Raw genomic sequence first — 11,166 nt, forward strand, 5'->3', positions numbered from 1 at the left:
TTTTGCATATAATTTTGCAAGGTATTGGCTTTGTTGTATACAGGCCAGGTTTCTCTGGTGTGTGAAGATGATCATGATGATGGAGAGCTAACCACAACCTACTTGGAGTGATTTGAATATTCAACACTACTCTGGATCCTAGCTCTGCTGTCCTGCCAGGGCGGGCAGGACAATCTGCAGCAGCCATTAACCACTTCACCCAATTCCCCCATCACACACGCACGCACGCACACACGCACGCACACACGCACACGCACACGCACACACACACACACACACACACACACACACACACACACACACACACACACACACACACACACACACACACACACACACACACACAACCCCTCACTTGCCTAAAACTTATTTTTCTTGCCTAAACCCAAATACATGGTACCGTTTTTTATCTACAATACTGTCTCTCGAAGTGTTTAACGTTGTAATCATTATAAATTTCCTCCCATTTTCACACCTTACCTTCTGAATGCAGCACTAGTCCAGTATTAGCAATATACATACTCACTTATCCAGTAAGAATATGCTACACTGGTTACTAAAACCTAAACACGATCAAACCCTGCAATGCCAGGCACGCTGCTTGTGCTGAGTTTTCTGGTAAGCGGGTCACATCCTGGTAAATGGTCAATTCACTGGGCCACTGGCCAGCTTGTGCTCCATCACACTTTTCTGTCTCTCAACTCAACAAAATTCTACTGGCTAGTGAGATTATCAAACCAATTGCCAGCGTGGCTGGAGGACCCACACATGGCATGGGGCAAAAAGGGTAAAAGTAGAGTAAGTACAGAGACCCAGGAGACAGACATCAGGCACCAGCAGGAGGTTGGCAGCACCACCTCTCTCTAATTTAAGAATGTACAGTAATTATACACCCAACGTCCACTTCCAAGTTCTCTTCCCTTACTCCTCCCAGCCTACCCTCTCCTTCCCTGCTCCTCAGCTCCCATCCCACCTCATATGAGCTCCTTTCCCACAAAACCCACCCGTCTTCCTCAATCCCATCATAAGTATTAAGCCAGAGAGAGAAAGAGAGAGATGTACTTTATACTTAAAATAAATAACATCTGCAAATTATGAGCCTGTATTTACATTTTCTCGTATTGAATACAAAAATAAAGTTGAGTCTCTTGAATCACAGTCTCTGTCTATGGACAGAAACAGAGAAAGGAGGGGGAGAGAGCGAGAGAGGGGAGAGATGGAGAGAGCAAAAGAGTGAGAGGGGAAAGAGTGAGGGAGAGAAAAGTGCGGGGTGTGTGTGTGGGACCCAGTTTGTGATGGGTGGGACCTGTCTTGATGCCATACGTGGCCTTCTAATGACAAGGCGTCTTTTAGCTTGAAGATATAAATACCACCAAGGACAAATCCCGTTCTGAGGAAAAACCTGAAAAGAATACACCCTCTGGGGTTAAAATGAACTGGGTGGGTGGAAAGGAAGCAAATGTATGTGTATGTGAGAGACTGTGCGTGCGCACGTGCGTGCGTGCACGCACGTGCGTGCGTGCACGCGGGTGTGTGCACGCGGGTGTGTGTATGTGTGTTTTGCTGGTCAGCTGGGCCATGGAGAGACAGAGGACAACCGTAAGCCTGTTCTCTCTTCTTAAATGGGTCACTGTCATACGGATGTTTAGGCAGGATTTACAACACATCACACCACACCACCTGAGTCATAATGCAGATGTTGAAAAACACACTGATCCACTTACAAATGAATGTGATCTCTTACAGGCGATTATTGATGATCTGGTTAATGTTGTATCGACAAAAACGTGTTCTTTGTAAGTTCCTTCAGGACTGAGGTGCTTTTGGGCAACAACTATTGTAGAATGCATAAAATCATTGAGTAATCGTCATAGTTTTTCATTATGTAGCCCTAGATTCCCTGTGAATGAAGAGTGCAATACAAATAAAATGCATCACTATTATCCATTTTTACAGTTTGATCAGGTTTTACTATGCTGAATAAAATACAATAAAATGGCTGTGATCACATTACAAGTAATGTATTGTAACTTATTCCCTCTAGCAGAAGATGAGAGATGAGCATCAGAGGAAACAGAGAAAGTCAAATGGTGCCTGTTTCTAATTAATCCTTATAATTAGCCCTCTTCTTTGTATGTCCTTGTGTCTCAGAAGTGGTAGAGAGGAGCCCCTGGCGCCTGGCATGGAGTCTGAAGCACCACATGTGACTGCTTGTAGAACTATCAGACGTGATGTATCGGTCAATGTACTGTAACTGACCTGAGTTAGTTTAGCTTCTAGCCTTCCAGTTTGGAGCCCTGTTTCAGCTCCTTCCAGTAATATTTTTTGCATTTTCAGATATTTCATGTTTCAGTGATAACCTGTATAGTGCTTGATGAGAGGCGTAATTATTTATTTGTGAATTTTGAGAGTGAAACGTATTTGGCCAAAAGATGATATTATAGAGAGTATGTTTTGCCCCCTGTCCGTCCGTCCGTCCGTGTGTCCGTCCGTGTGTCATTCTGTCTGTGGACAGCTAATCTCCGGCACCGTTGGCTTGCTCGCAGTGAAACTGTGCACACACACTCCCTGGATGCCACAGAAGAACCTCTGCCCAATTTTTTTCACATGGGTCTTTTATAGCGCCACCAGGAGGCCGATTTGTGCAAAACATATTTTTTGACAGTACTCCTACAGATTTTGTCCAAAAAATCCCGTAAATCGGTACACAGTATCTCTATAGTCATTAAACAAAACAAGTCTTTCAGGTTTTTCATATTCCATCCTGATTGGCTAAAAATGGCTTCCAAAGTTTGCAGGAGTGCTCCGTTTTGAACAAAATGCCTCAAATCATGAACACAGCATGCAATTACCTTGAAATTCTGCACGTACATTTCCACTATGCCGAGGAAGAAATGCCAATTGAACATTTTCTAATCAGCCTCATGGTGGCGCTATAACAGGCCGATTCGTGTTTTTACCTATAACTGCACCGATCTGTGTACAACTTTGTAAGCGCACTCCCTAGAGGTCAAGGAAAAACCCTTGCCCTGCATTTTTCACATCTGCTTTTTATAGCGCCACCAGGAGGCCGACTTATGTAAAAAAAAAATAATAATATTACTCCTTCCGATTTTATCCACATTTCACGCAAATCGGTACACATGATCTCTATAGTCATGTGATCAAGACGGATCTGTTAGATTTTTCATATTCCATCCTGATTGGCTAAGATTTACATCTAAAGTTTGCAGTAGTGGCTTGTTTTGAACAAAATCCCGCAAATCATGAACGCAGCATCCGATTGCGGTCAAACTTTGCACACACCTTCACACTATGTTGAGGAGCAAATGCCACCCTTTTAACATTGGCCTGTTATAGCGCCACCAGCAGGTCTAATTTAGCAAAACAATTGTTTTGAACAAAATGCCTCAAATCATGAATGCAGTGTCCGATTGCCGTGCAAGGCCTAAGAAGAAATGGCTACCTTTTCACATTGGCCTATTATAGCGCCACCAGGAGGCCACAATAACCTACCTGACCTGGCGGAGACCTGTGCTCCGAGGAGCACTTTTTCTAGTTGATGATATATTATTGTCTGGAGGGACGGGCATGCTGTGAATAGAGAGTTGTCAAATCTAGGATATACAGTTCTGGATAGATCTTATAGTCAAACGTGGTTTAATTTAAAATGGTGCCCAATGCCTCTCTGCTTGGCACTCAGCATGAAGGGTTGAATTGGGTTCCTGTGACTTACTAGCATGTCCAGGGGGTGTAGTCCTACTTGTACAGCTGCTACGGAAACAGGAGATATGCTTCTATCCTACAGTATGGGCCACATGGCTCGTGAACCATTGATTCCCAAGTCTGCTTACTTACTACTTACTTAAACTGGAAGTAAACTGACTGGAGGGAGGCTTTAAGTCTGTTCGTTTTCTCCTTACTACCTTGTTTGTGTTCCTCCATGGAAAAGATCAAACCCTAGATTTGGCCCATAATGTAAATGCCTGTTTCTGTAGTGCAAATACTGAGACAGCTGTTTAGCTCAGCAAGCACTGCTGTTGACACAAGACTGTGGAGAGTCAGCAGTTTACATGGATAAAACCTACAATTCTGTTTATACAGGAAGTGCTGTTGGCAGTAGACAAGTCTTCAGTCTGGCCTATAACTACCTCAACGAATACCGTTTTACCCATAGCATACACTACTGTACTGTATGTCCTCAACCTCTCGTACCTTGACTTAACCCGATATTTTACTGTTTGGATTGGTTGTTTTGTGTTCTGTCAGTGATCATGGTTGAGATTTAGAGAGAATAACCAATAAATACAGAAATTCTCTTGACCCAAGAATACAAAATTGTATGACACAATATGAATGTTCCTGGAAGAGTCAGCAAAGTTATCTTCTGTTCTCCTTTGCATGTAAAGGAGTCATGCTTAGACATTTGTCAATCAAACAATCCCCATAGTCCCAGCAATGAATTTTTGTTGTCCCCCCTCCCCACAAGTATAGTAGCCTAATACATAATGCGTGCTTGCGTGTGTGCGTGCGTGCGTCCCAAGACCTGATGCTGCTAAACTGTTGGAGTTAGAGTTTAGATGGAACAGGCCCAGTGTTTTATATAGAACAGAGCTGAGTGGACAGACTGGCTATTCTCCCCATGAAATATAATCCCGTCAGTACTTCTACTGATGACAGGACAAAACCCTTTGTCCTCCACTGCTTGTGTGTACTGTGTGTGTGTGTGTGTGTGTGTGTGTGTGTGTGTGTGTGTGTGTGTGTGTGTGTGTGTGTGTGTGTGTGTGTGTGTGTGTGTGTGTGTGTGTGTGTGTGTGTGTGTGTGTGTGTGTGTGTGTGTGTGTGTGTGTTAGAGAGAGAGAGAAATCACCTGAAGTGTGTGTAGAAGGTATCTGTACACCTGTTAACGTATACAACCATGTTCTGATATTATCAGAACATGGTTATACTACGTTTACAGGTACAGCAGGGGCTCATTCATCCAAACTGTAGCCAATGAAAATACAGTGGCATAATCATTGACTCATATTTATAATAAGGAAATTATTACTAGTGGTAATGGAGTAACTTTGATAAGCATGTGTGTTGGAACGCACATTTCTGCCTTTCTCTCTTCAAAGCATCAGTTCTCAAAAGCATTCAATCTTCCAGGTCAGGGAATCTTGACTCCAAAATAAAACTACAAATATTGGTCATCAGCTTTGTAAACCTGAAAGACAGCTGATTTCCTGGGTAATGAACAGAGTACTGAGTTAGGGCTGGGCAATTTCACCTTAAACCCTCTAGACTTAACAAACTGGACCTGAGTTGTCTCTGTACTTGGACCGCTTTTTTACGTCTACACACTAATCTCTTTGCCAAAATTAGCCTATCTACAAGCTCACAACGCGACACGTTGTGAGTTTGTAGATGTGCCATTTTGGGCTAATGTTCCCCCGATAATATGGATGCTGGGGTTCAAGTGGGCGATTTTGGATTCGTAATATTGTGATAATGAATGTCACAAAACAATATTATAGTCACAATAGATATTTGGTAAATAAAATGAAATTTGATTTTGTGCATATTGCCAGGCCCTATAGCTACTGACTTGAGCTCAGCTGAGCCTTTGTCCATTCATACAGCATTCAAATGCCCTCAGTATTCAGTGCATATTTGTCATATAAAAACAAACAAGAGCATCTAAATAAAAATATTGAGAAGACTTTGCTTCACAAACAACCCCCTTTCCAAAAAGGCATTCCACGTGAAATGTGTGTGGTGTGGTTTGGCTGATGTGTGTGTGGCCAGGGTTGCCAGATTCTGCGAGAGAAATAAGCAACTAGGTCTATGAAAACAAGCCCAAAAGATGCGACTATAGGCCATATGAGCTTCGGATATTTGTAAATAGCCGATCTACAAGCTCACAACGCATTGTGATGCGACACGTTGTGAGCTTGTCGATCTGCTTTTTTATTTATTTAAAGAAACCTGGAAAAAATTTGAAACATTTTGATTATTTTTTGAAACATTTTAACAACACCAATCTGGTACAGGGCAGGGGGTCACAAAATACTTTTAGATGGAGGGTCCGTGGACAAATACTGTACAAATTAATTTGGGGGTTTCCTTGACATGAATGTTTGAGAACCACTGGTTTAGGAAACAAGCCCAAATAAGCAACTACACTTTAGAAACAAGCCCCAAAAAAACGCAACAGCCAAGTACCAATATTTACAAGCGACTTTACAGAAAAACATGCCCAAAGTCACTTCTAATAAGTAGATATAGCAACACTGTGTGTGACAAGCCATAGTAGGCCACAGACTAGAGTGAAAGCACCTGGTGCTGACAACAGATGGAGACCTCTTGGGGGGTGACAAGGTACAGCCCCTCTAATCTCATAATCTTTAATGGAGTAGCTGTTGTTTAGCTGGTTTTTCCCCTGAGGTAGACGCCTCTTTGCCCCAGCACTTGTATTATTGCACATTAGCATCACAGCAGTATGATCAGGCACCACCTTGCTCATAGCTATTGACACTATAGTTTTTTTGCCCCCCCACACACACACGCACGCACGCACGCACGCACGCACACACACACATTTTACATGTCGATGGTAGGAGCTGATAAACTGAGCCGGGAGCTTCCTATCAAATTCTAATAGTGTGCAGATCTGAATTAAATGAACATAATAAAACTGTTTTGATTGATTGAATCAGTGTTAGACAAACAGCAGATAACATGCTTTCACTCATCATCTCATCGCAGTGGAAAACCACACCCTCTCATCTATTCTTCCATCCTATCAGCACGTCCCATCATCCAGGCAATTCTCATCCTCTCTTGTGACAGTGGGGTTTAGAGCTCCTCTGGGGATTCTTGCTTTATCATTCATCGCTCTGATGATGTTTCATCAGCCAATGGCCAGATGGCGCTAAATGGATTCTCCATTCATAGACTAAGGTGCACAAGGAGGTACAGTCCAAATATCCAAGATTGGCTTTCCATTTGAAAATGGAACGCAGGATCAATATAAAATCTATTCGTTATTGCTTCATTCACAAACAACTGTTCACTCACTCACCAATCAATCCAGCCCCCCATTCCCATCCCTTTGCAAACTCAAATCTATCAGAGGCTGAGTGGATTAACAGATGTGTATCAGATTAAAATAAGCTGTTTCATTAAAGGTAGTGTAAGTGATGTGTTTTTGATGAACAAAAAGGTTTTTGTTAAAAAGTTAAAGCTTTGTATATTGTGATACTAATCATTGTTCAGGGTCTCCCCTGAAACATAAAATACATTTTCCGGTGGGTCGCCAATTTCATCCAGCTTCATTTTTATAGTTTTCCGTTCCAATTGTTTCTGCTTATTCTTGTTTCATCTCTACCAATTTCACTTGTTTATCCTGTATCCTGTATGAGTTCTCTCTCCTGAAAATGTATTTTCTGCCAGAGAGCTGGAGAGACATGCAGGGAGACCAATGTTACTGAACAAACATTCTATAGCAATGATTACTATCAGAGTATATAGCAATTTAGTATTTAACACTTATTTTAACAAAACAAATGTACAGTAATTCATCTCCTCATCGCACAAGGACTCATGGACGCTCACACAGATTAATTCAATCACTTTACTTCACTCACTCATTCAAGAATCAAGGAGGTTTTATCCGTCACTCACAAGTACAAGAAGCAAAATGTTAGAATGTGCTAACACATTCTCACAAATATATCCGCAAGACTGTGCAACAACAGCATTGAATAGCCTACACAAGAGTGTTACATCATGTATAGAATTTGCATTAAGATATATACAGTACATACAATACTACTGTATACATCTATACATCGTCAGCGTTGATGGTGAAATGTTCAGAAATGGGGTTGGAGGGGTAACTTAGTATCAGATTTATAGAATGCGCAGTAAGGTATGTACATCTATACATCTACTCTACAGTATATAGAAGGTATGTACAGCTATTTCTGTATTCATTCTATCTACAGTATACATGCGTTTGGTGTTTGTCTATGGTTATCATATCATTCATTCATTAATGTTCCCTGACCTCACTCCTGGGTGGATGTGTACCGATGTAAGAGGATCATCAGCAGCTTCATTAAAAAAGAGCAGCCAGTGCGTCAGTCAGTGCCAACAGAGGCTTTGAGGGCTAACTGACTGCTGGGGGAGATAAGTGCAGATCAAGTAGACAGTCCTGACTGACTGAGGGGGGTCATTCCACAGCTTGGGATTCAGGATGGAGAAGAGTCTACTGTAGGTCACTTGGAACATTGGCCAGTAGGGACAGGGAGAGATGTCCTGTGCTGATCAAAGTGTGTGATAAAGGGTGTAGGGTTGGACCATATCCTACAGTCAGCGGGGTGCCATGCCCTTAATTGCCTTGTAGGTCTTCACCAGTGTTTTGAATTGGATGTGAGCAGCGACCAGGAGCCAATGGAGTAAGCACAGTAGAGCATGCAGGCAGCCCAGCAAGAAGGGAGCTGCAGTATTTGAGCCTGGAGTTGACTAAACTTGGATATGGAGTTGGCCAGACTCCTTGGTGAGGAAGGGTCTGGTGCTCCAAAGTGTGCATTAGCTGACTGTCCAGGACGACTCCCAGGGTCAGTTTGAGCAGGAATCACCAGGGTGTTGTCTATGGAAATGGAATGATCCTGCAGGTGGTAAGACTTCCTAGAGAAGTTTTTTTTCCATGTTTAGGTGATGGGAAGATAATATGTGCTCTTCAAAGTGGCAGAGGCAAAGAAGGAGAGGATTGCTGTTTCAGTACAATGGCCAGGTTTCAATCCTGACTGGTTGGGATCCAAAAGGTTATTCTGTGAGAGATTAGTTCGACAATTAGTTGGAATCAACTCTTTCAGGAGATTTGTGAGGAAAGGAAAGGACTGGGAGTGATACCAGTCTGTCGTTCTTGATGTTCGATGTTTCAAGAGATGGTTTCTTAAGGAGTGATCTTGAAGGCAGAGGCCTATTATGGATGACTTCATGTGAGTGGTAATGAATGGGAGGAGATCAACAGCAGTGGTCTGAAAGATTGAGAAAGGGGTAGTGTTTAGAGAGTAAATCTGTGAGAGTAGGTCTGGTGGATAACACACATTTCTGGACCTTAACTGAATATAGTGGAATGAAGAAACATACAGGCAATAGATGTTGGAGTTAGCATTAGATTAGTTAATCGACTGATTAGTAAGCTGAGAGAAAGAATTTCTGATATTATTTCACCCTTGAAACTCGTAGCTGTCAGGTGTCACATACAGAGGGGTCACACACCGTCCCCAAGACCAAAGAGTACGTTTCAGGAGTGGAGGAGGGACTACTGTACTGCTAAGACTGGGAGAAAATGAAAAAGTGTAATGAAAGAATGTAGGGACAAAAAGGTGAACCAGAGGAGGGGAATTGAGAACGGGGAAGAAGGTGGAAGAGTGTTTTCTTGCGCTTGAGGCAGATGACTGAATTTAAGTGGACTTAGCTGCGGATAATAAGAGGGAGAATTACTGTATAGTGAAAGTGGGAGAGGTCATCTAATTGACAGTTTTGGGCCACTTCTTTTTGGCTATTCTGAGGCGTGTTCGCTCAACGGTTTCAGGTAACAAAGGAGCTGGTGGAGACAGATGTGCCGGCTTGGAGACACGACGGCAGTGATGGTCAAAGACAGATGGAATTGTGGGAAGAAAGGAGGAGGTTACAGAGTCAAATATTCAAACACTTTTTAAGTAATGGGTAGCCAGCGTAGAGCAGCTAAGACATGGGGTAATACAGGGTTTGATTTGTAAAGTTTCCTCAGGTGTTCAGTGTCTCCAAAGACAGCAACTGTATAAAGAAATGTCACAGAAAAAGGATGAGTCCACAGACAATAGGTAATGATGTGATAAGTTGTGCAGCTTGTATATCTGCTATTTTTGCCAAATGTAACCAGGGTTTGAGTGGTTAATAGGAGAGTTTTGTGATCATGTTCATTATTGAGCATTTGATTCTCAAAAGAGAAAAGGCAAGATGAGATGGAAAGCATCTATTGCTCCACATGAGCAGAAAAGCAGAGGAAGATCGAAAAACGTCAACATGTTTCTACTGTATGCCAAGGTCCAAAAATGTTTGTCCCACAGCAAGCATTCTGATTTCTCATTGTGGCTTAAAAGGTAAAGAGGATATCTTGGTTGGTGGATGTATAGAACACAAGACTCAGCCTTACTATCACTATCGCTGCGCACAAACACAAACACACACATACACACAAACACAAACACAAACACACACAAACACACACACACACACACACACACACACACACACACACACACACACACACACACACACACACACACACACACACACACACACACACACACACACACACACACACACACAGTTTAACAATTTATTTATGTCCACACACAGGGGAAGCATACAGGGACACAAATATTTTAGGCGCAGTAAAGGTTACAATCACAAACTCATGGATATATGTCCTCATGATACAACACGCATGTCACTCAGCACTCCAAGTAGCGGCGGCTCCGCCACATATGGCAGCAGAGACAGCACAATACTTTGCAAGCCTTTCTGCCTCGTCTTTGGGCATCCCAAGTTGTCGAAACCCTCCAACAAACAGTCCGTGGGTATGTCCTAGGCTGGATCACCAGAGGAAACAAAGTTCTTAGTCTTGCACTGCTGCTTGGTGTTAAAGCGCTCTCTCTAGTTGTTCTCATGGGCCTGGAAGTCCACCCATTGCTATTCCGACAGCGAACGGACCCACACCGCACCGCGGGAAGGCCGCCGGGTCTATTGCCTCACTTCCAGGTATAGTCCGGGAGTCAAAGGGTGATTTTTGGCTGAACGTGGTTTCGTCGGTTAAAGTTTTTTTCTCAACTGATTCTTGCTGCTGGGGGTCCCCTCTTAAGGATTCAAGAGGGTGCCCAGTGAAATCCCTTGAGCATTTTTTATTATTAACCCCTTAATGCCCAAAACAATCACCCAAAATAGACTTCTATGGTATTTCATGCAAAATACTTGATTTAAATGCTTAAATTTGGTGTCTACAGTGTGTATCCATGTAAGTGGATGTGTACAGTGCATTAGATTTAATATTTATGCATTTTTTAATATTAACCCCTTCCTGCCCAGAACAACATAATCTTTAAACTGTGATATTGTACATGCACAGAA

Source organism: Gymnoscopelus braueri (assembly GCF_963280865.1).
Source record: "Gymnoscopelus braueri genome assembly, chromosome: 9".
In the NCBI taxonomy this organism is placed as follows: Eukaryota; Metazoa; Chordata; class Actinopteri; order Myctophiformes; family Myctophidae; genus Gymnoscopelus; species Gymnoscopelus braueri.